This window comes from Arachis hypogaea, chromosome 1 (assembly GCF_003086295.3).
Source record: "Arachis hypogaea cultivar Tifrunner chromosome 1, arahy.Tifrunner.gnm2.J5K5, whole genome shotgun sequence".
Classification (NCBI taxonomy): Eukaryota; Viridiplantae; Streptophyta; class Magnoliopsida; order Fabales; family Fabaceae; genus Arachis; species Arachis hypogaea.
The window spans coordinates 45,356,517-45,361,822 of record NC_092036.1 but is presented as its reverse complement, the minus strand read 5'-3'; the positions used below and the strand labels follow the sequence as shown (position 1 = coordinate 45,361,822).

At 36.6% G+C, this 5,306-nt stretch overlaps 1 non-coding gene across 1 annotated transcript; it reads right to left on the bottom strand.

The window, feature by feature from the left end:
- Positions 1–3,533: 3,533 nt before the first annotated feature.
- Positions 3,534–3,637, bottom strand: LOC112715151 (small nucleolar RNA R71). Its single transcript, XR_003159485.1, has one exon. It is a non-coding gene; the product is annotated as a small nucleolar RNA R71 (small nucleolar RNA).
- Positions 3,638–5,306: the final 1,669 nt, after the last annotated feature.

The following is a 5,306-nucleotide window of genomic DNA, read 5'->3' as shown; positions in this document are numbered from 1 at the left end:
TTTTTTGGCTGAAATTAAGAGACCTGAGCAAAAATCTGATTCAGGCTGAAAAAGGACTACTGATGCTGTTGGATTCTGACCTGCCTGCACTCGGAATAGATTTTCTGGAGCTACACAAATCCAAATGGCACGCTCTCAACTGCGTTGGAAATTAGACATCCAGGGCTTTCTAGAAATATATCATAGTCCATACTTTGTTCGAGTTTAGATGACACAAACTGGCGTTCAACTCCAGTCCCATGCTGCATTCTGGAGTAAAACGCCAGAAACACGTCACAAACCAGAGTTAAACACAAAAAACACGTTACAACTTGGCGTTTAACTCCAGGAGAAGCCTTTGCACGTGTAAAGCTCAAGCTCAGCCCAAGCACACACCAAAGTGGGCTCCGGATTAGACTTATTTCTGTAAACCCTAGTAGCTAGTTTAGTATAAATAGAACTTTTTACTATTGTACTAGGAGTCTTTTGACCACATCTTTGGTCTTTTTCCCTATTTTCGAATTCTTATATCATTTGGGGAGGCTGGCCATTCGGCAATGCCTTGACCTTGATCACTTATGTATTTTCAATGGTGGAGTTTCTACACACCATAGATTAAGGTGTGGAGCTCTGCTGTTCCTCGAGTATTAATGCAATTACTATTATTCTTCTATTCAATTCAGCTTATTCTTATTCTATGATATTTCGTTGCACTTCAACATGATGAATGTGATGATCCGTGACACTCATCATCATTCTCACCTATGAACGCGTGCTTGACAACCACTTCCGTTCTACCTTAGATCGAGCGTATATCTCTTGGATTCCTTAATCAGAATCTTCGTGGTATAAGCTAGAATCCATTGGCATCATTCTTGAGAATCTGGAAAGTCTAAACCTTGTCTGTGGTATTCCGAGTAGGATTCAAGGATTGAATGACTGTGACGAGCTTCAAACTCGCGAGTGTTGGGCGTAGTGACAGATGCAAAAGAATCACTGGATTCTATTCCGACATGATCGAGAACCGACAGATGATTAGCCGTGCTGTGACAGAGTATTTGGACCATTTTCACTGAGAGGATGGGAAGTAGCCATTGACAACGATGACGCCCTACATACATCTTGCCATGGAAAGGAGTATGAAGGATTGGATGAAGGCAGTAGGAAAGCAGAGATTCAATAGGAACAAAGCATCTCCATACACTTATCTGAAATTCCCACCAATGATTTACGTAAGTATCTCTATCTCTACTTTATGCACTATTTATCTTTATTTTCGAAAACCATTATAACCATTTGAATCCGTCTGACTGAGATTTACAAGATGACCATAGCTTGTTTCATACCAACAATCTCCGTGGTATCGACCCTTACTCACGTAAGGTATTAGTTGGATGACCCAGTGCACTTGCTGGTTAGTTGTGCGAAGTTGTGACAAAGTATGATTCACGTTTGAGAGCTCCAAGTGTATTGGCGCCATTGTTGATGATCACAATTTCGTGTACCAAGTTTTTGGCACCATTGCCGGGGATTGTTCGAGTCTGGACAACTGACGGTTCATCTTGTTGCTCAGATTAGGTAATTTTCTTTTCAAAAAGTTTTCAAAAATCTTTTAAAATTTTTTCTTTGTTTTCGTTTTTCCAAAAAGTAATTTTCAAAAAAACCAAAAAATTAATAAAATCATAAAAATAAAAAATATTTTGTGTTTCATGTTTGAGTCTTGAGTCAATTTTTAAGTTTGGTGTCAATTGCATGTTTTAAAAACTTTTGCATTTTTCGAAAATTCATGCATGTGTTCTTCCTAATCTTCAAGTTGTTCTTGACAAGTCTTCTTGTTTGATCTTTAAATTTTTTTGTTTTGTGTTTTTTGTTGTTTTTCATATGCATTTTTGAATTCATAGTGTCTAAGCATTAAAAATTTCTAAGTTTGGTGTCTTGCATGTTTTTCTTTTCTTGAAAATTTTCAAAAATAAGTTCTTGATGTTCATCATGATCTTCAAAGTGTTCTTGGTGTTCATCTTGACATTCATAGTGTTCTTGCATGCATCATGTGTTTTGATTCATAATTTTCATGTTGTGAGTCATTTTTGTGTTTTTCTCTCTCATCATTAAAAAAAATTAAAAAAAATTAAAAATATCTTTTTCTTATTTCTCTCATAAAATTCGAAATCTTTGGGTTGACTTAGTCAAAAATTTTTAAATAAGTTGTTTGTTGTTAGTCAAGCCAAGATTTCAATTTTAAAAAAATCTTATCTTTTCGAAACTTTTTCAAAAATCAAATCTTTTTCATTTTTCTTTTATTTTTTTTGAAATTTTTCTTATTTGATTTTCAAAATCTTTTTCTTATCTTTTTTTTTTTTAAATTTCAAAAACTTTACTAAAAATTAATGTGATTGATTCAAAAATTTGAAGTTTGTTACTTTCTTGTTAAGAAAAATTCAATCTTTAAATTCTAGAGTCATATCTTTTAGTTTCTTGTTAGTCAAGTAATCAATTTTAATTTTAAAAATCAAATCTTTTCCAAAATATCTTTTTCAATCATATCTTTTCAAAATATCTTTCTCAAATCATATCTTTTTCAAAATTGATTTTCAAATCTTTTTCAACTAACTAATTGACTTTTTGTTTGTTTCTTATCTTTTTCAAAACCACCTAACTACTTTCCTCTCTCTAATTTTCGAAAATTGCCTCCCTCTTTTTCAAAATTCTTTTAGTTAACTAATTGTTTCAAATTTTAATTTTAATTTTATTTCTTCTCTTAATTTTTGAAAATCACTAACCATTTTTTCAAAAACAAATTTCGAATTTCTCCCCCTCTCATCTTCTTCTATTTATTTATTTAATTACTAACACTTTTCTTCATCTCAAAATTCGAACCCTCTCTTCCCCTCTGTGTTTGAATCTTTTTCTTCTCCTTCTTCTATTCTTTTATTCTTATACTCACATAAAGGAATCTCTCTATTGTGGTAAAGAGGATCCCTATTATTATTTTCTGTTCCCTTCTTTTTCATATGAGCAGGAGCAAGGAAAAGGACATTCTTGTTGAAGTAGATCCTAAACCTGAAAGGACTCTCAAGAAGAAACTAAGAGAAGCTAAAATACAACAATCCAGAGACAACCTTGCAGAAATTTTCGAAAAAGAAGAGGAGATGGCAGACGAAAATAATGACAACAATAATAATGCTAGGAGGATGCTTGGTGATTATACTATACCTACTTCCAATTTTTACGGAAGAAGCATCTCAATCCCTGCCATTGGAGTAAATAATTTTGAGCTAAAGCCTCAACTAGTTGCTCTAATGCAACAAAACTGCAAATTTCATGGACTTCCATCAGAAGATCCCTATCAGTTTTTAACCGAGTTCTTGCAGATCTGTGATACTGTTAAGACTAATGGAGTAGATCCTGAAGTCTACAGGCTCATGCTTTTCCCTTTCGCTGTAAGAGATAGTGCTAGAACATGGTTAGACTCACAACCTAAAGATAGCCTGGACTCTTGAGATATGCTGGTCATGGCCTTCTTAGCCAAGTTCTTTCCTCCTCAAAAGCTGAGCAAGCTTAGAGTGGATGTTCAGACCTTCAAGCAAAAAGATGGTGAATCCCTCTATGAAGCTTGGGAAAGATACAAGCAGTTGACCAAAAAGTGTCCTTCTGGCATGCTTTCAGAGTGGACCATTTTAGATATATTCTATGATGGTTTATCTGAGCTTTCTAAGATGTCACTGGACGATTCTGCAGCTGGATCCATTCACCTAAGAAAACGCCTACAGAAGCTCAAGAACTCATTGACATGGTTGCAAATAACCAATTCATGTACACCTCTGAGAGGAATCCTGTGAGTAATGGGACGCCTTAGAGGAAGGGAGTTCTTGAAATTGATACTCTGAATGCCATATTGGCTCAGAACAAAATGTTGACTCAGCAAGTCAACATGATTTCTCAGAGTCTGAATGGATGGCAAAATGCATCCAACAGTACTAAAGAGGCATCTTTTGAAGAAGAAGCTTATGATCCTGAGAACCATGCAATGGCAGAGGTGAATTACATGGGTGAACCCTATGGGAACACCTATAATTCCTCATGGAGAAATCATCCAAATTTCTCATGGAAGGATCAGTAAAAGCCTCAACAAGGCTTTAATAATGGTGGAAGAAACAGGCTTAGCAATAGCAAGCCTTTTCCATCATCTTCTCACCAACAGACAGAGAATTCTGAGAAGAGCCCCTCTAGCTTAGCAAACATAGTCTCTGATCTGTCTAAGGCCACTTTAAGTTTCATGAGTGAAACAAGGTCCTTTATCAGAAATTTGGAGGCACAAGTGGGCCAGCTGAGTAAGAAAATCACTGAAACTCCTCCTAGTACTCTCTCAAGCAATACAGAAGAGAATCCAAAAAGAGAGCGCAAGGCCATTGATATTATAAATATGGCCGAATCCAAAGAGGAAGGGGAGGATGTGAATCCCACTGAGGAAGACCTCCTGGGACATCCTCTGAACAAAAAGGAGTTCCAAACTGAGGAACCTAAGGAATCTGAGGCTCACCTAGAGACCATAGAGATTCCATTAAACCTCCTTTTACCATTCATGAGCTCTGAGAACTATTCTTCCTCTGAAGAGGATGAAGATGTAACTGAAGAGCAAGTTGCTCAATATCTAGGAGCCATCATGAAGCTGAATGCCAAGTTGTTTAGTAATGAATTTTGGGAAGGTGAACGTTGATAAACCCCGTTTTTAGGGTTTATCTTGTGTTGAATTTAGAGTATTTTGATAACATTTTCTCACATTTAGCCAATGAATTAGCATGGTTTTGTTATCTCTCCTGTATTTGTGCTTGAATGCAAAAACATGCTTTTTAATCCTTTACTTTGGTAATTTTAATTCATCCTTGATTCCATAAGATGCCTTGATGTGTTTACTAGTAATCTCAGGTTAAAATAGGCTAGGCATGCATTAAAGGAACAAGGAAGGAAGCACGCAAGTAGAGAGAAGCACAAAAAGCCAAAGAACTGATCTCGTCCAAGGATGCGCAAGCGCACAAGGCACTCGCACGCACAAGGCGCTCGCACGCACAAGGCGCTCGCGCGCACATTGCAATATTGACCAGGGACGCGTACGTGTACTGTGCGCATCCGCGCCGATGGCCGCATGTGAGTTTTAGATAGAAAACGTGCCCAGTGATTTCTGGGAAGCTGTGGGGCCCAGTGCAACCAACTTTGGTGCCAAATTGCATTAAAAGGACCAAGGATTGAAGGGGAAGATATCTTTTCAATGTTATATTTTCATTTTACACATTAGGATTAGTTCTAGAGATAGTTTCTAGATAGAGAAG